Here is a 23683-nt window from a genome sequence, read left to right as displayed (position 1 = left end):
ACATATTCACCATGTCATGTTCAACAAAAACCTAGTTGAAGCCTAGGAGTAAAAGTGCCAAAATTCACATGAAATGATAAGTACCTTAAATGGCAATTTTTGGAAATAATTAAATAACTCTCAAACCATTGCTCTAATGAAAAAGTGCATAACACGAAAGTTGTAGATCTCGAAAAACTGAGCAAAAGTGGTATTCAACACTTTTTCATTTGGAGCCAAGAAGAGGGAGAAAATTTGAAATTACAGAACTGAGTTTGGAACTTCGGTTTATTTACGAAATTGCCACTCACCGTTTCTTCCACCTCCGGCTCCCTGCACCGCGCCTACGACGGCGTCCGTACGCCGGCGAAGCCACCTGGCCGCCCCACGCGTCGCGCCTCCGCCCAAAACCGCTCCCGCGCCCCTAGTATGGCCCCAACCCACCTTCCCCGGCGCCCCTGAGCTCGCCACGTCCCCTTTCCTCTCCTGCGCGCGCCACGAGGATGGCCGCCGCGCCACGCGCCTGGCTGCGCCCTCCCCGGCCGCGCCTACCCCAGTAGATCGCTTTCCAGCTCGCCCAGACCTTCCTCCCCTCCATCGCGCGCCTATAAAAAGGGCCATCGCCCTCCCTGCTCGCGCGCAGGAAGGCCGCCCATGCCATGGCCGCCGGCAAGCTCGGCTCACCGTGGAACCACCCCCTCCGCCCCTCCTCGGCTCCAATCGAGACCCAGAATGGATTCCTCTCAACACGCTGATGCTCCCAAGCCCAAACGCCCCTTCCCTACCTCACCCGAGCTCGCCGGAGCCGAGCTCCCATGCCCGCCGCCCCTGTACATCGCCGGCGACCCATCTCCCGGCCGCCCCCGACCCATCCAAGACCACCATAAGGTGCGCCTCGGTCTCCTCTCTCTTTTCCCCCACAAACCCCTCGCCGCCGGCCAACCCCATCGCCGGGAACCGCCGCGCCAAACCTCCTCTGTTCACTCATCTCCGCCAGGGACCTACAGTTAAAAGACATAAAACTTCCAAGGGTCCAACTGCAAAATGTACATGAACCTCAAAACAGCAAACTTCAAAAATTCCTAGAAAATCGTAGAAAAATCGTAAAAATGCAAACTCAACTGTTCTGGAATCCTTAGAACAAGAACTACAACTTTTGTTACATTCACATGTTCATATTTTGCTTTTATTTTAATCTGAGAAAAAGAATAAGAAAATCACCTTATGCATGTTCATGAAGTTATACTCAGCAAATGACCTGGATTTTTGGATATGTTATCACTAATGGAATATTAAGATCACAGTAAAAAGATGACACCCAACCAAAACAGTTATCATGTTAGAACAATCAAGATTCTCTAATCTGTTGCTAGATTTCTCGATTTAATACTGGAAAATATGCACATGAACTTGCTCTGGAATTTTTACTACATACATGTGTAACCGAAATCTTGTGAATCCATAAATTTCAGATTTATTTGAGTTCATTTACTATATACCATGTTTTATGCTTGTTTAATCAACTTAATTCTCCATATATAGTTCTTATGCTCAGAAAAATCTATATTTATTTCTGAAGTCTCTTTTTAGCTATATGTTCCTGTCTAAAAATTTTGAGCTACAGTTACTGAGTTTTGATTTGTTGAATAATCATGCTTAGCATCTTAGGGCTAGATTTACTATTTTTGTTCTGAGTAATCTATACCATAACTGATCTTGATTTTTGGATATGATCTTGCTTACAGTATGTTCTATCTGTAATAAAAATTTCATATGCAGTACTAGTTAAATGCACCTTGAGAAATTTATGATAAATCATGTTAAGTTAAATGCATAACTAAATTTTCTGGTGGTTACAAAGCTCGATAATTTTTCTGGAGTATGCTTAGCTCATGAGTAGGCTCTGGTAAAAATTTGAGAACCATATCCCTAGTACAACTCTCTGGAGAATTAATCTTAGTTAATGGCTTGTTGTTTTTGTTCTTTTTATTACCTCATCTGTGTAAGCGAATAAAATCTGGAAAAATTACAGTACTGAGTAGATGCTTGGTAGATGCTTCCATAAAATTTGTAGCACCAGAACCCATGTCAAACTTTCTGTGTAAAAAGGTGAAGCAACTAGAGTAATCTACTTACATGCTTTGTTATGGTTAATTGCTTTATGATTAGATGCTGAAATTTATACCATAGATGTTAAAGTTTGGGATCTGTGTTACTTTAGTTTTTCATCACTAGCTCATGAGTAAATTGGTTGCTATGAAATAGTGAAAGTCTGCTATGTTTTAATGATAAGAATGAAAATCAAAACACACAGCTCTTTTATGAAGTAAAGTGAAATTAAGAACTACTCTATAAACGATTGCCCAGAAAATAGAGTTAACTAAGACCACCACAACAAACACGTGTTATTCTGGACTACAACTTTATAGTGATGAAAAAAAAATATGTTTATATCATGTTGTAACAATATCATTTCTGCATGCATATAGAAACGGTAAATCTACTCGACGGTGATTACGAGTTGGTGCCCGCGCATACTACCACTCCGGAGAGTGTCTTTATTAATATTACTGACTTGAATCAAGACCCGAACCAATGTTCGGAAGAGCCCAAGGCTACTTTTGAACAGTGCCCAAGAAGGCAAGCCCCGGAGCATAATCCCACTACTTTTCCGAATTATCATTCTGCTATCTATCTATTAATGTATGGTAATAGTTGGTTTTGTGCATTTATGTTTTCTAGGAGTTGATCGAAAACCTTAGGTGCATGATCACTAGGTACCTATGTTTGTTATCCGGATCTTTTTCTCGACTAGTTGCCCCGCTAACTAGGTGCGGTAAAAGTCGAGAGGTTTCCTGCCTTTCGCGAGATTATAGGAGTTGGCTGACTTTAATTCCTGCTGAAATATAAGGACAACGGGCGGGGTTGTGTAGTTGTGATACCCCGCTGGTGTAGTAAAAAAAAATGGCTAAGGTCGCGGGGTGTGGCTCATTTCGTTAAGCGTTTGAAAGTACTAGCCACATGCCGAGAAATATGGTAATCGGTAAGCTGAAGTACCTGATTGGACCAGCGAGTGGAACGATCTCGCACCCTCTTGGTAGAAGTAGGTTTTATTTTTGTCCGGACGTACGGGTGCAGAGTGGTCGGACTCTGTAGTCGGGGAGGGTGTTCCGGATCCACGGACTGGAAAGAAAGGGGAAATGTTGTGTGGGTGACTTGGTTCCCATACGTGTGGTCTAGGTTCCCCTGGCCAGGTTGAAATCTGATTCAGAATCGTCCACCTCTCACGGCATGAGACTGCTTAATGATTTCGGTCACATAGAGTAACAAGTGGAACATGATGATGATAATACTGCTGGTTGATTAAATGGTTACTCTACCATGTTTGTGTAGAGTTAGATGCAAACTTAGAATGGTTAATCCAACTGGAAGATGGCTAAATAAAATCTGAAAATAAGGATCAACATTTAGTGGCGTTTTTGGCAAAACAAACCCCACCAACCAAAAAGCCTTGCATGTCTAGTTATCGGACTATGTTATATCCGGTGACGGGTCAGTCTTGCTGAGTATTAGTATACTCAGCCTTGCTTGTGGCACTGTTTTTCAGGTACTAACTTCGAAGACCTGTTTGCAAGTCTTGCTTGGCCGTGTACCTTGCCTCCGGGCTGGTCTTTTGAGTGGGATGGTCCTTCAGCTGGTGCTGACCACCCTCCCGCTGAGTGACGCTTTCGTACGGGCTTTATCGATGCGTCACGTTATTTCACTAGTTATCTTTTAATGCTTCCGCTGAACAATGAGACTTGAATAATTTGAGTAGATGGAACTCTGTAGTACTTTACTAATCTGAATATGGTTTGTAATAAATTTTCCTTTCTGCTGCAATCACTCTGAGATGTATGAAATGTTCTGTGTTGTAATCTCTGGGCTCACCTTTGTGTGAGTGTTGTCTGCTGATCCTGGAATAGCGTGGCTTTTATCGAGGCTTCACTCGAGGAACTACCGGTGAGTGCCAATTTGGGTCAGAGTTGCTTAGCAACAAAGATCAGTGCACCCGGGCCCAGTTAGTTTGGGTGGTTCCGCCACAACCGCCGGCGAGCCTTTGAGTCCTCTCGCCGTCGTCGTGTTTCTGCCCTTCCTTCACCATGTCGTTCTGGGCTCCTTCCGACGTGACTAAGGCCACCCTGAATGACTTGGTGAACAAGGGGCTTCTGTGTCCCCTGACGAGCGCTAAGGAGTGGAAGGTCCCCCAAGGCGAGCAGATTCCGGTGCCGCCGCCGGGGTACATCATCTCGTTCGTGCATTTCCACGAACGAGGCTTCGCGTCGCCTTCTCACCAATCCTTTCAGGGACTGCTGCTGCACTACGGGTTGGTGCTGTAGCATCTGAACCCGAACGGGATCCAGCACGTCGCCGCCTTCATCGCCCTCTGTGAAGGTTTTCACGGCGTCCACCCCGTCTTCAAGCTCTTTCTGTATTTTTTCTCCGTCTCCCCCATCAAGGCGAGGGTGGGGGATGAGTTTCATTTTGCCTCGATTGGGTGAGCCAGCATCCACCTTCGAGGTGGTGGCGGCGGCAAGAACACCCAGGTGGGCGAGTACATGCCAATCCCTCTCACCAAGGATAATAAGGGATGGCATTCCTCGTGGTTCTATGTTAAGAACAACGGGGACGCTCCTCTCCCCACTTACTCCGGCCGACTCCTGACGGACAAGCCGCCCGTGTGGGAGTACGGCTCGGAGAAGGAGGAAAGGGAGAAGCTTTCCGGCCTTCTAGCCGGCATCAGGCTCCTAAAGAATCAGGCCCTGACCGGTGCCGGCGTAGTGGGCGCCTACCACAAGCAGCGGATTTCGCCGATAATGGCATGGGCCCTTGCATTGGACGAGATGTGGCCCGATGCGCCGCCGGACGAAGTTGCTCGTACGGTGCTGGCGGCCGGGGAGATTAGTGACACTGAGATCACTTAGCGGCTCCGGGAGGCCTTCGACAAGCCGTACCCCGTGTTCCCCGTTCCCGGCCATCCGGTGATGCGCACGGAGTTGGGATTCGTCCAATTCATAAGTACTCTTCCTTTGGATCCTCTTCCTGCTTATTTTTCTCATCAATCCGCTTGGTTGTGGGACTCCCACCGGACGCACGTAGGACGGGTACAGCTTTCGCCTCTCTCGCGCTCCCTCGCCTAGGGATGCGGCCTAGCGAGCGACGAACCGTACCACCGCCGAGAGGAGGAAGAAGAAGAAGGACGACAAGCGGGATTGGAAAGTTGCCCAGCAAGCCCGCCGGGTGTTGGTATTCCTTAGCCTTACATAATAAATCCGCAAGCGTAAGGATACCGATGTAGCTTTCACCCAGGAGTATTCTAGGGTATCGAATCCATGTGGAATGAGAAGTGTACTGAGTAGTGATTCTTATTTATCCCGGGGGTATGACAGGAGTGAAGAGGTCCAGATAAGATAGGTAGAGGTAGTCTAATGTCGTACTACTAACTACTCCTGTCAAGAATACCTTACTTATACTCTAGTTGCTTCGGCGGCCTAAGCGAAGGGTGCAGACCGGGGTGAGAAGGGGGCCAACATACTTTTGGCAATCCTACTGCTATGAAAACACTCGAGCGTGGTGGATTACAAAGGACGGACATGGCTGTCACCACTTGCCGCCTACCACTACGGTTCCGTGGGGTGGAACACAACCCAAGGTAACTAACCAAGTCTAGGTACCACACCTAAACTATCGAGTCACTGACTTCCGCCTCACGTTAAGGCAAGAAGAAACCCCAAATAAGTAGAACTTGCTACTTACACAGACAAGGGATCCCGCAACTAGAGAGATCAAGTATTCAAGTACTAATAAAGTAAAGGAGAGAAGGTAATACTGACGAAAGAAGAGGAAATTACTCGAATCGAAGCTTCATTCCTCGGAGGCACAAAGTTGGAGAGGGGCCGACACTCCGGCTCCTCTCCGGACTCTCACCTCGCATCTCTCCCTATTTTCTAAGATATGTGAAGCACTACGCCTCACCTTGGACTTGCTCCAATTCACCGTGGCTTCAAGTGAGGGAGGGGGCTGCTATTTATAGTGCTTCCAAGGCAGTTATCTCGAGGTCGCCTACACTTCACGCAAGGAGGTCGGCGTCGTAACTCCCATGCGAAGGCTGGATGTGTGGCGTGAAAAAGTCAGGCCGGCCGGCCTCCCTTAGGCCAGCCGGCCTATGATCTTCACCATTTGTCCACCGCTTTCGAGTGAACGCTCCTGATGCTCTCTAGAGGTCGGTGCAAAAGGCGGTTTCCTCAACTGACATTTCTTGGGCCGGGCGGCCTAAACTAGGCCGGGCGGCCTGGCTCCGGAAGCTTTTCGGCCCTCCGTTGCACCGACATGATCCTCAACAGCTGGAGATCACTCCTGGATGGGTAGTTATCTTGTCCTCTGATCATGGCACAGAATTCCTCCATTTAGCCTAAGGGTTCAAGCTTTCCAATTCCAACTCGTGCTTTCTGGGAAACCACCCATTGGAATGGCTTGATTTCTCCATCTGGATGATACTGGTAAAATCTCATGCCAAGATTCCACAGAAAGTATGCCGGTCGGCCGAATTTGGGCCTTTCAGTCCAAACAGTGTCTGTTTTGGGTCAATTTTGTATATGTTGTTCCTGAGATCAAATATGTGCCAAAACTTGTGGAACTTATTAGTAATAATGGTTATGGCATGGTTATGGTCTATATTTCATGAAATCAGGCGAAGCGTTGGTGGCGAAAATCTTCGATATCGACCGCTAACACACCCCCACAGCCAAACTTTGCTCGCCTCGAGCAATAAGGTTGAGAAAAGAGCGAAGACTGGTTTCTTGAACTCAAACTATGCATATGAATTATTTCTTAGCTTTCTTTGCATACCTTGGATTCCAGGTGGCTAACATCATCGCTTTTATCTATTGATCCTCAGAACTTGTCACCAAGAATCAATGCATGCCTTTCTTCTTGGAGCTTGGAGGGTTTTCAGATTTTGAAAACAAAGGCAAACTCTTGAATGCTCAATTCACTCGGGCACTCATGGTGTATGATTCTCTTAAGGTGAAGCCTCTCTCTTGTGTATATGGTAACAGAGGTACATGCTCATCTTTTCCAATTATTTTGCAGGTTCAAACAATGTGTCTCTAAGTAGCTATGCCATTCAAGTACTTTGATCATGTGCATGTGTAAATAGCGACACTTGTCTGTCATCTTTGTTTTTGCTCTTATCATCCTTCCCCTTTTTTTTTGCTCGAACAAGGATTCATGAGCATGATGACTCACTTCCTTGTTTTGTTTTTCTTTTTAGGGGGATGACGAGCTTTTGCAAGATTGTTCATGATGGACAGTGGTTGATGTCGTGTACATGTATGATCAAAGTAAAGAGTATGCATAGCATAACATGAGAGGCAACATGTTTGAACTAGCTCAAAATGTACAAGATAGCTATGTGGAATCATAAGAGCTACTTCTCATATATGCATGTGGCATTGGTGGTGTTTGAGCATATGAGTTGCCATGATTTTGTTTTAAAACAAATTCCTCCATTTCCTTGAATTAGAGCAAGCATGACTTTGGATCAAACTATCATAAAGGTCAATAAACAAAAGATCCGTGATGATCCTAACAAAGGTAAGTTCCAAAGGCATGTAAATACTTGCATTAGAAATAAGACTTAGGCACATGTTGATTTTCATGAAATGATTTCATCTTTCTCTAAGTTCATGTTCAAAATTTTAGTTTGTATTAAACCAGGCATAACTTGAACTTTTCTTTTAGAGAAGTGAGCCATAGGGATTGTAAACCTGCAGCATGAGAATGATCTCGGCATTTCGCTGACAGTGGGGCCGGGCGGCCTAAACTTAGGCCGGGCGGCCTGATCCTCCACCGTTTTGCAAACGGCCGGTTGCGTTGTGTCCGTTGTGCTGCGTGTGTCACAAATCCGTTGGGCGTTGCTGCAGATCGCAGAATTGGTATGCCGGTCGGCCTAGATTTGGCCTCCCGGTCTTTTCTGCAGTGAATTCCTCTCAACTTTTTCTGGTAGTCTCCTTTGGTTATGTGTGCTGCAAATCACTGAGTACTTCGCAGAATATGAGAACAGGGGTGTGGTTGGCACACAAGTGTGCCCCAACCACATACATGACAAGACTACCCGAAGGGAGGGAGTCGTAGAATTAAATCTTGAAGCTCTTTTCAAGTTTATTTTATTGGAAACTAAAGATTTATTTATTTATTATTTTTTCTTTTGTTTTTTTTTTGAAAAAGAAAGAAAAAAGAAGTCTGGAAAAAATACGGGTTACCTCCCGGCAGTGCTTGGTTATGTTCAAAAGCTCGACCTTGGGAGCCTCTTCTTGATGTTGAAGCTAGCTTGGTGTTGTGGCTCCCTCCATCACCAATTTCCGGATTGAATTCATGATATCTAGCTGCAAGATGTGCACAACAAACCACAATGAGATTTGCAATATTTATGATAGACAAATTCATCCACAACCACCCTTTCGAAATTTTTCTGATGCAGGGGCATGGGATGGTTGGACTCGATGTGTGTGCTATTAGCGAGAGGAGATGGAGTCTCGTCAAAAGAGTATGTATCTTGTGGTCCTTCAAAGATGAAACTTCCATCCTCTTCATTGACTTCCGGATCCGATATGGAGTCCACTGCCTCAAGAGTATCCATAGAGCAGACGTTTTCGACATCATGTTCTAGCTTATAACACTCATAAGGCATATCAAAACCAATGCCTCTGATATGGAAATCCTTGGATTGCTCCGGGTCAAGAAGAAAAGATTTTTCCTCGGAGTCACAAAATGGATCAAAGCATTGATATGATTCTTGGGGATCAGAGGAACTTGATGAGATAGAAGCTTTGAACTCCTCATTAGAGAATCCAAACTAGTCCTTCGAGAGTTGGAACTCCATGTTAGGGAATGATGAATCCTCCTTTACTTGATCAGTTTTGGGTAAGGATTCTCCCTCAGGATCAGAAGTTACTACCTTAGATTCTCCATCAGCATCACTTTCTTCCTTTGGTGATGATGAGACCATCATCACTGTACATTGTTGATTCATCGTCGTCAAACATGGACAAGAAGAAAGGTCGATGATTTTCGCTGAAGGGCTCAGGATATGAGGTGGAAAAGTTTGGTTCGGAAATCTTTTGTGGGCAAGGTGTTGGAGATTGGGTTGAAGGTTCCACTCTTCGAGTGGGCTCTCGAGATTTTTCAGGTGGGTCCTCATATACTCCGGTATACTCGGTATTCTGAAGGATCCTATTAAGGATGGCTTTGGCTTCACTTACGGTTTTGTACAAGAAGGACCCTCTAGAGGCCTTGTCTAAATAGGTTGCGCTATCTGTTCTCGGGCCATAGGAAAAGTGTTGTAACTGCATAGACTCGGGTATACGCAAGTCTAGTCCTAAAGAGATTAGCTCGGTATAACGAGCCCATGCTGCTCCTAGCGATTCTTCCTCCCGTTGCTTGAAGGTTAGAACTTCTACATGAAGGGCAACAATCTTCTTTTCGTGGAAGTAGCGGAGGCAAAACTTGTCTTTCAGAATATTCCAATCACCCTCTGCGCTTCCTACGGTCGTATAATACCATTCCTTGGCACGACCAGTCAACGAGAATGGGAAAAGCTTCCATTTCACGGTTTCATGGTGCATGCCTGGTATTGAAATGTTAAAGGAGTTCTGCTCGAATTAACGTAGGTGAGTGTAAGGATTTTCATCTTTGTGCCCAGAAAAAGACTGTGATCGAACCATGGCTATGATGCAAGGGCGGATCTCATAGCCTGGTGTAAGGATGGGATGACGTGAAGGTGGACGCTCACCATGACTACTATGGCTTGGAGCCGAGAAGTAACGAAGGGTAATGGAGTCCATGGGAAAGGTGGATGATACAAGGATAAACTTGAATCGATACTAGTACAGCTACCGTTCCCCGGCAACGACGCAAGAAATCTTGTTGGAAGTCCTTAGCCTAACAGAATAAATCTGCAAGCGTACGGATACCGATGTAGCTTTCACCCGGGAGTATTCTAGGGTATCGAATCCATGAGGAACGAGAAGTGTAATGAGTAGTGATTCTTGTTTATCTCGGGGGTATGACAGGAGTGAAGAGGTCCAGATAAGATAGGTAGAGGTAGTCTAACACCGTACTACTAACTACTCATGTCAAGAATACTTGACTTAAACTCTAGTTGCTTCGAAGGCCTAAGCGAATGGCGCAGACAGGGGTGAGAAGGGGCCCAACATACTTTTGGCAATCCTACTGCTATGAAAACACTCGAACGTGGTGGACTACAAAGGATGGATAGGGCTGTCACCACCTACCACCTACCATTGCAGTTCCGTAGGGTGGAACACAACCCAAAGTAACTAACCAAGTCTAGGTACCACACCTAAACTATCGAGTCACTGACTTCCGCCTCACCTTAAGGCAAGAAGAAACCCCAAATAATTAGAACTTGCTACTTACGCAGACAAGGGATCCCGCAACTAGAGAGATCAAGTATTCATGTACTAATAAAGTAAAGGAGAGAAGGTAATACTGACGAAAGAAGAGGAAATTACTCGAATCGAAGCTTCATTCCTCGGAGGCACAAAGTTGGAGAGGGGCCGACACTCCGGCTCCTCTCCGGACTCTCACCTCACCTCTCTCCCTATTTTCTAAGATATGTGGAGCGCTACGCTTCACCTTGGACTTGCTCCAATTCACCATGCCTTGAAGTGAGGGAGGGGGCTGCTATTTATAGTGCTCCCAAGGTGGTTATCACGAGGTCTCCTACACTTCATGCAAGGAGGTCGGCGTCGTAACTTCCACACGAAGGCTGGACGCGTGGCGCGAAAAAGGCAAGGCGGCCGACCTCCGTTAGGCCGACCGGCCTACAATATCCACCATTTGTTCACTGCCTTCTAGTGAACGCTCCTGATGCTCTCTGGAGGTCGGTGCAAAAGACGGTTTCCTCAACCGACATTTCTAGTGAACTAGCTTTTTGGCCCTCCGTTGCACCGACACGATCCTCAACAGCTGGAGATCACTCCTGGATGGGTAGTTATCTTGTGCTCTGATCATGGCATAGAATTCCTCTGTTTTGCCTAAGGGTTCAAGCCTTCCGATTCCAACTCGTACATTCAGCGAAATCACCCATGGGAATGGCTTGATTTCTCCCTCTGGATGATACTGGTAAAATCTCATGCTAAGATTCCATAGAAAGTATGCCGGTTGGCCGGATTCGGGCCTTCTGGTCCAAACAGTGTCCGTTTTGGGTCAAATTTTGGATATGTTGTTCCTGAGATTAAATATGTACCAAAACTTGTGGAACTCATTAGTAATAATGGTTATGGCCTATATTTCATGAAATCAGGCGAAGCGTTGGCGGCGAAAATTATCGATATGAACTGCCAACACCAGGCGGAACGCTAGCAGCGCATGAGGAGCGGCGAGCAGGTGGACAGTGATGCCAAGTCCCCGAGGAGCCCGCTGTACCGACGACGACGATGATCACGACCGTGAAGAGCATATTGACTGGGCTCTTCTATTGCAGGAGGAGGAAGAAGGGAGTGGCGCCGGAGACTTGCCAGCGTCCCCGGACATGGGTGCATTCATGCTTCCCTCTTCGTCGCAAGGCGTTCATGCTTGCTCCGGCGGACCGACTGCCGAGCCGTCCGCCGGTGCGGAAGTTGCCAGCATGCCGGGACCGGAAGCCATCTCGACGGGCCCGCCTCCATCCTCCGGAGCTGGACGCGGAGCTTTGCCCCCATCAACATCTTCGACAGCTGCTGCAGTTCTCGGGGCACCGCATGGCCCACAACCTTCGCCCAACTTGTGTTGGGAAAACGACGGGAGGAGGTCGGGTCTTCATCGGTGAAGCCCAAGCCGAAGAAACCCCACCCGACCATAGAGTGGTGAGTGATTTGCAACCCCATTTCCCTCGGGACGGCTTCGATTCGCTCACTCTTTTATTGATTTCGTTCGTTACCAGTCCACTAGGCAGAATCGACCCTTTGTCGGTGGCACCTCAGTAGATTTTGAGGGTGCAGCGGCCACCGGCCTAGGGAGGTGCGCCCTCGGCGGGCACGCCATAGGCGTGCGCCGCATCGTTGTTGACGGCCATTATTTCACGTTCTGGCCATCAACTTCTCGGGAAAAATGAGCTTTACACTATGTTCTATTCACATTTTGTTTAATTCTAATAAGTTCCACGCGTTTTGGATGAGTTCTGATTTCATGAAAATACATGACAAAAAGGGACGAATTTGGGCCAAAACCCAGGCCGACCGGCCTATCCTAGGCCGGCCGGCCTAGCACCCCAACAAACCCTGCCACGTCTTCGATCTATGGGCATTGTCATGAACTCAAGTGTATCTGAGCCAAGGATTGGACCTCGGTTTGATCGAATGGACCGAAAGTCTTGCACAAGGATCAAAGGCCCCACCATTCAGCACAAAGATCTGTCCAAGTTAGCAATCCACCTCCCTGGAAGATCACAAGCGTCCACTAGCAACGTCGGTGCAATAGAGGGCTGAGAGGAGCCAGAGGGAGGTGGCCAGAGGGAGGCCGGCCGGCCTGGACTTGTCTGCTTTCGGGCAACGCAAGCTACACCGACTCCAAGAGGCAATCAGGGACGTCCACGCAAAGGCGGTGGCCAGATGGCCAAAATCCTAGGCCGGCCGGCTTAGGAGAGGCCGGCTGGCCCCACTCTGCATCCACTCAGGCTCTGACTTCACATGAAGGTTAAGCACAACTGTCACAACCGCCTCCAACCAATGCCACGTGCTTCACCTGCTCAGAACCAACCTTGGAAGTGCTATAAATAGAGCACTCATCCCTCACTTGTAACACACACCTTGGAGCTCATTTCTCTCTTCATTTTCTAGAGTAGGATTAGTAGTTTGGGAGTTAGAGTCGAGTCGAGCTTGCTCAGGATTCCAGAGTTCTCAGAAGTCTGGTAAAGCTCTTGTATCTTTCTTTCGAAGTTAGCAATATAAGTTATCTTCTCTACTTTTCTGAGTCAGCTTTACTTTCCGCTCTCTTTTATCTTCTCGAGTCTGAGTGTTCAGCTCGAGCGCAGAAGTTTTATCCTTTAGTTTAGGCTAAGTTATCTTTCTAATATTCGGGAATTTATCTTATGGGTTTTCTCACCCGGACTAGAGTATCTCAAGTTAGTGCTCTAGGTTGAGGGGAATTTCTCTCGAAGGCCTCGAGAGATATCCTAACACCGAGTGCAGACATTGTGTCTAAGCTTAGTGTTAGCTAGAAAGTGTGTTCCACCCCACGGTACCTGTAACACCCGGTTTATAAAAGAACATAAACCGAGCAATCATATACGTGCCAGGATCAAGTCACACGTATATACAACAGAATGAACAGTATATCACAGCACATATCACGAAAAAGACATAATAAAGCGAGTACGAATGTTATTTATTACATTAATGACAAAATGTCTGATACAGCGGAAGCGAAGTACAAAATACGATAAAAACTCTCCGAAGCTGAGCAGGGCGCCACAGGGACGTCGACTGGGAGACGAACGCCTAGAAGTCCTCGTAGTCCTGGTAGCGCTGAGCGATCTCCCTCGTGTCGGCAGGAACTGAGCAGCAGTAGCGTATCCAAGAGGAAAAAGTAGAGAAGAGGCAAGAGTGAGTACACAACTTGTACTCAACAAGTATAACACAAACTATGAGGCTCTAAGGTTAGCTGGCTGACTGCATTAGCTTTTAAGTCTTGGCAAAATTTTATTAAAACTATTTACTACAAGTTGATGAATTACCATTAACCCAGTTACATAGTAATTAGTCAAATTTAATCATGATACTACTGAGAACCATACCAAACCTAGGTAACCCCGAGAGGCACCCCCTCGTCGAAAAGAGCTAACCCCACTAGTCAAAAGGAGGATCTGGGCCACTCATGACCGTGAGCACGGCTAGTATACCAGTTTTACACTCTGCAGAGGTTGCACATCTTTACCCACAAGTCGTGAGCTACGCTAGTTGTTCATCACACTTCCTTAGGTGAGATGGCTAGCAAACTCACTACGAGGCCTTTACAAAGAATCTCGTTGGTAAGGAGTAACTGCGAGGGTGGATCGGCGACTATGGAGCAGGCTAGTGGGCGTCAAGACACAGTACGCAGACCAAGCACAGACGAGGCCATTCAGTACGAGGGCCATAGAAGCTTACCGCCCCTGCTCCGCAGGTAAGTTACTCCAAACCAAAAAGACCTAATTATTACGCCAAGACCGTCCCATTCCAGTCTTGTGGTAGCGCTGTTGTCCCAGGTTGTCGCTCTATGAACCGGTCCTTATGGAGAGTGGCCAACCAAGCACTAAGCACCGTGCTGGCCCCCTAAACCATGTTTCTACAAAAACCATATTTTAACGAGACGTGAGCCACCCAAGCACGAAGCACAGAGGGCCACTCTCAGAATTAAGTTCGAGTAAACCATTAATCAAATTAATTAAAAAGGACCATTATGTGTTATAGCGCGGCACCTAGCACAACTAACCAAAATGCAACCCAAAGGTATATATAAAGGATATAAAGTGGGTAGGAAATCCTTATAGGCATACAGTATTAAAATGCAGTATGAAATTGTATTTAAAAGTGATAGGTTGTTCATGTTATACTTGCCTCTCTCAAAAGTTCTTTTGCTGCTCAAACTGCTCTGAAGATGGCTTCTGGTACTGGTACTGATGCTCCTCTGGTAGCTCAACGTCTACTCACGAACACATGGCCAAAACAAGGCACAACAATAAGCATACAAGCAAACACTAACAAAAACTAAGAAATAGTACATCAGTACATAGAAACAGCACACTAAACTAGTCTAAAACTATTCTATGCGTTACAACGATCGCATGGATATAAAGAACGCCTAAAACGGAGCTAAAACGCAAAATCTATGCCTAAAACAAGTTCCAGGGACCTATTTGTAAGAAAACTGGAGTTCCAGGGGTTTCTAGGCAAAACCGGGGACTAAAACGTAATTAAACCTTAGCTGCAGGGGTTAGCGTGCAAAACTGCCAAGGGTGGACTGCGGGTTCTAATTTGGGAAAGCTCAGGGGCTTAAGTGTTAAAAACTGGGCCTCAGTGTAATTACTTTTACACTGGCCGGGATGGCGGGTTGATTTCAAATAAGAACAAGGGCTTTTGTGCAAGAGTAGAGGCGCTGACCGTTTTCTGGTCTTGTTGACCTTGGGCCGATCAGATCGCAGCCGTCAGATGCCGATCCAGTGATTCAAGACGCGAGGCGAGGCTGCGTGGTGTGGGTCGCCGGTGCTGGGCTCCATGACGGGGGGGCTCGCCAGTGCTCGGGAAATCCGGTGATCCAGGCAGGATGCGCGTGGCAAAAGGAGCGCCATCGGCTTGCTTACCTAGGTGTGTGGCTCCGCGTGTGGTTGGATGCCTTAGGAAGGCAGCAGCCCCTCGGATCTACGGCGGCGGGTGAAGCAACGGCGTCGGGTCACCGGCGTGCTGCGGGAGCGGGGGAAAAAAATTGCGGAAATCTCGGGCGGACGCTGCGGGCTGGCCGTTTGCGCGAGCGCGACGCGGAGGGGATGAAACTGCCTGTGGGGCCGGGAGGTTAGCGGGGTGAGCTCGTGCGGGCGCTGACGCCTTGGGCCCGGGGGCAGGGAGCGCGCGCGGGCGCTCGGGCTGAGCGGGGCATCGCGCGGAGCGGGCGTGGGCCGTGCGCTGCTGGCAGCGGGAGCTGTGCCTAGCGCTGGGCCGGGTGAGCGGGAGTTTGCGCGGGCCGCGAGGAGAGAGAAGGGACTGGGCCTAGCGGGGTGTTTGGGCCACGGGTTTGGATGCTGGGCTGCTGTGCCCCGCGGGCTGGGCTGAGGGAGGGAGCCAGCTGGACCGGGCTTTGGGTACTGGTGGGCTGACAGGGTTTGGGTTTCTTTCCATTTCTATTTCTTTTTCTTTTGCAAACTCACACAAACTAGTTTGAATTCAAACAAATTTGAATTCAAACTCCCTAGCACTCAACCAAAATAAACAAAATATGCACCAGCATGAATGCAACAACAAAGTTTTAACCTTAGACAAAATTTTAATCACTTAATGGAACAAAATTTTAGATTAAATGCAAGTCTAACACAATAAACCTTAGAAATTTAAATAAAGCCAATTAAATTTATTATTAAATACTGAAATTTGAATTAGGGTGTTACAGTACCGTTGTGGTAGGTAGCAGGTGGTGACAGCACTGTCCGTCCCTTCGGGTGTTTTCATAGTAGTGGTGCCGACTGCCGTTGGACTCTCTTCTCATCCCATTCTGAGTCCTTCCTTGAGGCTGCTGAAGTAAGCTCTTCTTTCCCGAGGATTAGTTAGATAGTTAGTCTGATCTAGAGAGGCTAGCTCGATAGTTCAGAAGTGTATCAGGTGTCTTATCTTGCTCGTTGTCCTCCCAACTGCTACCTCTCTAAGGAATTGAGTCTCCGTGTGTCACTCGGTCATAGACTGGCCATTTATCTTATCCTTGTATCTGGCTTACCCCCGTCTAAATTAGTCGGTTGATCAAACTAGTACAGTTATCATTCGATTTATGATACTCTTTACCATAGTGCTTCCCTAAGGAAAATACGATACACTGGAATACTCCATGGTGAAGTGCTACAGCGGTGATTCTGTGCGCTTGCGGAATTGATATTCTATTGGGGCATAAGAAATGCCAACAAGCATTTCTGCTGCCGTTGCCGAGGAAGCAATTGGCTAAAGATATCGTAAATAGTCTGATAGACTTTACTAGTTTGTCACCACTAATCTTAACGGGCTTACCATTGCTCTCTCTATCTTCTTGATTGTTGCAGAGCAGTGCATGACTAGTTTCGACTTACCAAGTAACTTCAATCCGAACCCAAAAAGAATTGGGAGAATCGTGAGACGCTGCATCGTCCCATCTCAGAAAAGACTTACCTTGCCCATTAGTTTACCATCCACTTCAGTCGCATCATCCATGGCCCAGAAGTCTCTTTGTCAGTTCTCGGCCCCGTCCAGTAGCCACATTCCCTCTGGACTGAACCAAGACCAAGCCAGCAAAGACGGCTTTGAGCTGAAGACTGGACTGGTGAACATGGTTCAAGCTAGTCCATTCTGTGGAAAGGCATCCGAGGATGCCAATGCCCATCTCCAAAATTTTCTAGAGGTGAGTAACACCATCAACCCCAAAGGTACTACGATGGATATCGTCCGCCTTCGGTTATTCCCATTCTCACTGCTCGGGAAGGCCAAGATGTGGTTTTACTCCAACAAAGAGGCTTTCAACACATGGGAAGCTTGTTCAAATACATTCCTGGCCAAGTACTTTCCGGTGGGCAAGACCAACGCCCTCAGGAACAGAATCTCCGGTATTCAGCAACTACCGTATGAGACCATCCCAGAAGCCTGGGAGCATCTGCAGGAATACATTCAGGCATGCACACACCACGGCATGGAGGAGTGGCTGATTATCCAGAACTTCTTCCATGGCCTGAATCAGCAAGCCAAGGACCACGTAGATGCAGCAGCGGGTGGTTCCTTCCTCTCTCTCGATGTTGCAGGAGTGAAGGCGCTTATTGACAAGATAGCCTCCAATCAGAGTTGGAGAGGTGACAAGCAGCCAGCCTGTCCGAGGGGCGTGCATCAGATCGACAGCGTCGATATGCTGGCTGCCAAGATGGATCATCTCATGAAGAAACTAGAGTCTCCGCACATGGAGGCTAACCAGGTCTCGGAGTCTCGGATGACATGTGAAACATGTGGCGAGACTGGGCACTCGGGCACGTCATGCCCCCTTACTCAAGAGGACGCGAACTTTGTTGGCACCAACAACAATAATCCCAACTCGGGATTCCATCCTCAGCAAGGTTGGAACTCAAAGCCCAACCTCCCCTTCAGAAATCAGCAAGGTATGAACATTAATAACAATTTTTAGCCTTCTTTAAAAGACCTAGTTTATGGCCAGAAGCAAATAAATGACAACATCAGCAAGAATTTTCTTGCTAATGACAAAGTCTTGGAATCCTTGGCCTCACAACTAGAGGGCTTTAGCTCTATTATTAAAAACCAGTTGAGCTTCAATAAATTGATAGAAACCCAGGTAGCTCAGCTAGCCTCATCCTGTCCTAACGCTAACACGGGGAAACTGCCCGGGCAACTGGAAGTTCCCTCGAAAGAAAACGTTAATGCGGTGACTACGCATGGCAGTAAGTCCACATGGGAGCCACCCCTCCCACAGGATGCACGAACCCGACGGAAAGCCATATCCGCCAGCCATACCGAAGCTGAAGAAGAAGAGCAGGAGGAGGCTGTCGACTCCAACACTATTGCAGCCCAGGAAGACCCCGTGGAACCCCCTAGAACTTCACGGGACTACCACGACAGAACTGCCTTACCGTTTCCGAAACGGATAAGGAAGCCGGTGGCCGACGAACAATTCGGCAAGTTCGTCGAGGTAATAAAGAAGCTCTATGTCAATATACCGCTTCTTGATGCTATGTAGGTGCCTACGTATGCCAAGTATATCAAAGATATTCTTGGAAACAAGAGAGCGCTGCCCACCACCGAGGTCGTGCAGTTAACAGAAGAGTGTAGCGCTGCTATACTCAATCCTCTCCTGGTGAAAAAGGACCCAGGCTGCCCAACCATCACATGCTCTATCGGGACTCAACATTTCTCAAACACTTTATGCGACGTGGGAGCAAGCGTCAGCGTCAAGCCCAAGGTAGTCTATGACCACCTTAATCATCATGCGCTTGCCCCTATTGCCATGTGTTTGCAGCTAGCGGACCAATCAGTTCGCTACCCCGCAGGAGTAGCGGAAAACATTCCGGTGAAAATCCAGAATTTCCTCATCCCCGTAGACTTCGTCGTCCTCAACATGGAAGTTGACACCAAGACACCTCTCATCCTTGGGAGGCCGTTCTTGAGTACCGCAAACACAAGTATTGATGTGGGAGCTGGAGAAAGTCTACGGATTCAAGAGGAGGCGAAACAAATCAAGCTTCACAACTACAGAAATGCGAGACGAAGAATCCAACGTAGAAAATTTCTGGAATCGGAGAAGAAAGAGGTCGAATCAAAACCCACACCTAAGAAGGTGTGGCGGAAGAAAGGGTCGTCGTCGGAAACTCCACCCAGTGACGACAAACGAACCAAAGGGAAGGAGAGTCTAGCTCTAGACTCAAAACCCGAGCCCGCGCCATGAGATTCATGGTACGTATCCATCATCGCATTGCATATAGGATAGTTTATTTATTCTTGCATAAATTTTACTTCATCTCTGCATAAGCATGTTTGATTTTAAACCAAAGCATGTTTGAATTTTGAAACACTACATTCAAAAGAACTTCACAAAAAAAATTTCGAAAAAAATCGGCCATTTGTTAGGCCAGCCGGCCCCACCTAGGCCGGCCAGCCCCACACTCTTTTGCTTTGGCCAGGAACAACAAGGAATAAGGAGTATTGCATGCACATGGAGCAAAGGAAAAAGGACGAGCACTGAACATGCCAAGGTCAGGCCGTTCGGCCCCATATAGGCCGGTCGGCCTTCCTGCGCCGTTCACGTCCCCTCACCACCGATAGGGAGCACCACCACCAGCAGAACTACGCTCTAGACCCCAGCTGTAGCACGCTCGCCTCCGTTGGAGACCGGCCGGCCTAGCCTAGGTCGGCCAGCCTGGCCTCTACGCGACGCTTTAAAACCCGACGATGGCGACGATCCTCAGTGCACTAGAAGCTCAGGTTTGCGTGTTCCAGCCCGAGCTCATCCATCTCCTCTCCCTTCCTGAGTTCCTTTGCTTAATTGAGCTCTTTTGAGTTGATTAAGTAAAGAACTCAAGTGCTAGCTCAACCAAAAATAAACCCTTTAGCGTTTAGTGAAGTTCTTTAAATCTGAAAATCCCAAAAAAAAAATATTTCCCTTGAATAAAGTTATGGCACACTGAATGACAAATGGTTGTGGTGGTTTAACGCCCCGTAAGAACGACTAACCTCTCTATTAATTGTCATATCCTTCGGGTATTGTGTGCTAACATTTTGCAGGAACCATGTTCGAGAAAGCAAAAGAAAAGATCAAGAAGACATTCTCGAAGAGCTCGAGAAGTTCACGGAGTTTGTCTTCCTCGCGGGATAATATGTCGGTCGACTCCGGTCGCCATACAAATGTGTCCCGTGAGGAAGAAGAGTCTCCTGCAGTCCCGAGGCACCGTCTCCGCATCAGGGTCCTGACGATGGTTGAGCAAATCGTCGTTAAGAACAACTATGAATGGGAGGCCCTGGAGCTACTGAAGAGGCAGAACTTTGGCCATGCCAAGCGGTTCGAGTCACGCTTCCTCATGAAGACGGGACTCAAGCAGGACATGAACAACACCTTCACCACTGTCGGATGGGAGAACTTTGTCGACATCGTCGAACCAAGTTCGCAACTCTTAACCATGGAATTTCTGATTTCCCTTGCCATTGAAGAAACCGGTGCTAAAACTAAAGTTTATTTCCGTCTCTTCAACAAACAATTTGAAATGAAATTAAAAGACTTTAGCATCGCGTTGGGTTTCCATAAAAGATGCACCTTTGACCCCAACGAGCTTGCTAATAAACATCGTTACGACCAAAATTCATGGTGGAGTGCAATATCAAATGAACCTGTGAGTAGCAAAAACAACATAGTCTCCATCCATAATCCTACTTTGAGGTTCCTAGCCAAGTGGCTCACCATGGTCGTGCACCCTCATGCAGACCTCGCCTTTGCAGCTGCCCGAGCTGCAGTACTTGTACGCCATGGCGAAGCAAATTCGCTGCTCTCCAGTCAGAACCATGCTCGCCCACTGTCAGAAGATGATCTCTGGCAGAAGCCCCATCGATATGACCTCCCTGATCACTCGCAATGCGAGGTACGTCGGTGTGTTGGACAATGCCGAGGTCATCTTCATGCCAGAAACCGAGGCATTCAGGTATGAGGTTGGCCTCGAGCTCTTCGTGCAGGGTCACATGATGTGCGAAGGGCCCGGAAATTCCATCTTTATGTGTTACCCTAGGTACGATAGAGAGATCGAGCTCCCATGCCCGAGACTCTCTCTCTCTCTCTATGCAGTGAAGATCCTAACCTTGCAAATGGAGAAGAAGGAGCCTGCACGACGGAGTGTTGTAGGTCCTCAGACGAGAAGCAAAACCCAGCTGGACCAGCAAGCCAGAGCAGGTTCATCACGCCAAGTGCCCCCGGTTTCCACTACTACGCAGCCCGGACCATCCACCCAGAACATGAGCTTCGATGAAGCCTATGGGTACTATGCCCATGGCGACCTGAACATGTTCCAGGCTGGTAGTAGTGGGTACACCGGTGATCAGGGACCGTACTACCCCACAGGTATGCATCCGTCTTATGGTCCATAGGTGGGTCCTTCGGCATCAGCACGCTTCAACTATGAAGACCCGATTATGCGAAGCATCTCTGACCTCTCGAACTAGATCACCACACTCAGCACACAGCAGTAGCAGATGCAGGACACCATCGCACACAACACCCAGTTGACTCAGCAGAATTGGGGGCTGACTTCAGCAATGCACTACGACGTCTCCAACATCTTCCTCCACATGGGGCTAGACCATCAACCATCCCAGCCGTACTATCAGCCTCAGCAATACCAGCAGCCTAAACAAGAGGACAACGACGATGAGTTTGAGGAAGATGACGAAGAGGATCGGTACTCCGATGAGGAGGATTGATCTTCTTCGAAGCTTGGGGGGTCATACCATCAGGTAATTCACCACATCCCGACCATCTTTCAAACAGCCATGCCATGATAGTTATGTATATATAAAATAATAATAATATTAAAGAATAATCTCATATGAGTGGAAATCTGTGTAAGCTCTTGCCTTGGAAATGATGAATAGTTGCTCTGTTCATGCCTCGTATGTGCCTGTTTACAGCTTTTTACTCTCCTAGTACATGAGCTAGTTGGCACATTTTCGTTCCACTGAAAAATGGTTGAGTGGAGGCATGAGTTTAATTTGCGAAGTCTAAGTTGTTGCGGGATTTGAGATAGCCCAAAGTAGATTTAAAATTGCTTGCTCTAGTAGGGAACCTCTCGAAATCTTTTGAAAATAAAAATTTTGGTGAAGGTTTCCCATATGGTTTTAATGACCCATCCAAAGCCATACATGCTATATAAACCAAAATGAGCTATCTTGTGTTATCATGAGCTTTGCCGAACGATTAGGAAAAAGAACTTTCCATCTGCCGATCAATTTCCTCTATATACCCATCGTCTGCTAGCCTCACATGTCTGGCCTGCTAACCACCCATTCCGGAATTAACATCCATTGCCAGACATCCTTTCCCCCGCAATCATACACCAAAAGTCTCCACTATACAACTGATCATCCCATATAAGGTCTTCTCATCATGAAACTCCAAAGTTATTAGAATCATTTCAGCAAAGAGAGAGGGGATCTTCGAAAAAAAAAGTTGCAAAATGAGAGAAGAAAATCCCACTCTCCCAAAGAGTTGCAAACAAGGAGTTCAAATAAAAAGACCAAATTTCCTTCCTAGTGTGAGCCCATCTCTTTCCATCCTTTGACACCCCACAAAGATCGGAATTTGGTTAAGTTCCAATCCTTCTCGGACCATCATTCGGCTCGTCAATATAGGTAACCAAGGTATGTGACACTCTCCCTACCTACAAACTCCACATATCGGCCTTAGGAGTAGGGAAAAGAGGGTCAAAAACTCCGACCCCATGTGAGGATCATACACCTTGAGTGACTCGAGAGTACCATTGGGAAACCTGAGCTTCTTTGAAAAAAAAACTTGCAAAAACTCCGAGTTAGGAACCTGAACAAGCAGCAGAAAATATTCCGGTTAAGGTTGTTTAGTCCTTCAACCTCTCAAGACCAAGGGATGAAAACAGATACGCCCCATCTTCCAGAACCTTAGGTATGAGCCAACTCACTCATAGTACATACAGGACGAGTAATATGCTGTGCACAAGGTACCTGCAGGGTGTGAACATCGATGCAACTCCTGATCCACCGAGCCTCAGTTTGAGCTTTGCTCGAGGACGAGCAAAAGTTTAAGCTTGGGGGGTGTTGACGGCCATTATTTCACGTTCTGGCCGTCAATTTCTCGGGAATAAACGAGCTTTACACTATGTTCCATCATATTTTGTTTAATTCTAATAAGTTCCACGAGCTTTAGATGAGTTCTGATTTCAGGAGAATACATGACAAAAAGGGACGAATTTGGGCCAAAACCCAGGCCGGCCGGCCCGGCACCCCTACAAACCCTACCACGTCTTCGATGCAGGGGCATTGTCATGAACTCAAGTGTATCTGAGCCAAGGATTGGATGTCGGTTTGATCGAATGGACTGAAAGGCTTGCACAAGGATCAAAGGCCCCACCATTCAGCGCAAAGACCTGTCCAAGTCAGCAATCAACCTCCCTGGAAGATCACAAGCGTCCACTAGCAACGTCGGTGCAACAGAGGGCCGAGAGGAGCCAGAGGCAGGCCGACCGGCCTCCCCTAGGTCGGCCGGCCTAGACTTGTCTGCTTTCGGGCAACGCAAGCTACACCAACTCCAGGAGGCAATCAGGGACGTCCATGCAAAGGCGGTGGCCAGATGGCCAAAATCTTAGGCCAGCCGACCTAGGAGAGGCCGGCCGGCCCCACTCTGCAGCCACTCAGGCTTTGGCTTCGCGTGAAGGTAAAGCACAACT

The 23683-nt window shown here is 47.5% G+C and overlaps 1 non-coding gene across 1 annotated transcript; it reads right to left on the bottom strand.

Annotated features, from left to right (window-relative positions):
* Window positions 1-17313: 17313 nt before the first annotated feature.
* LOC120677063 lies at window positions 17314-17420 on the bottom strand. Its single transcript, XR_005676131.1, has one exon. It is a non-coding gene; the product is annotated as a small nucleolar RNA R71 (small nucleolar RNA).
* Window positions 17421-23683: the final 6263 nt, after the last annotated feature.

Source organism: Panicum virgatum, chromosome 5N (genome assembly GCF_016808335.1).
Source record: "Panicum virgatum strain AP13 chromosome 5N, P.virgatum_v5, whole genome shotgun sequence".
NCBI lineage: Eukaryota > Viridiplantae > Streptophyta > Magnoliopsida > Poales > Poaceae > Panicum > Panicum virgatum.
This window is presented reverse-complemented; position numbering and strand designations above follow the sequence as displayed.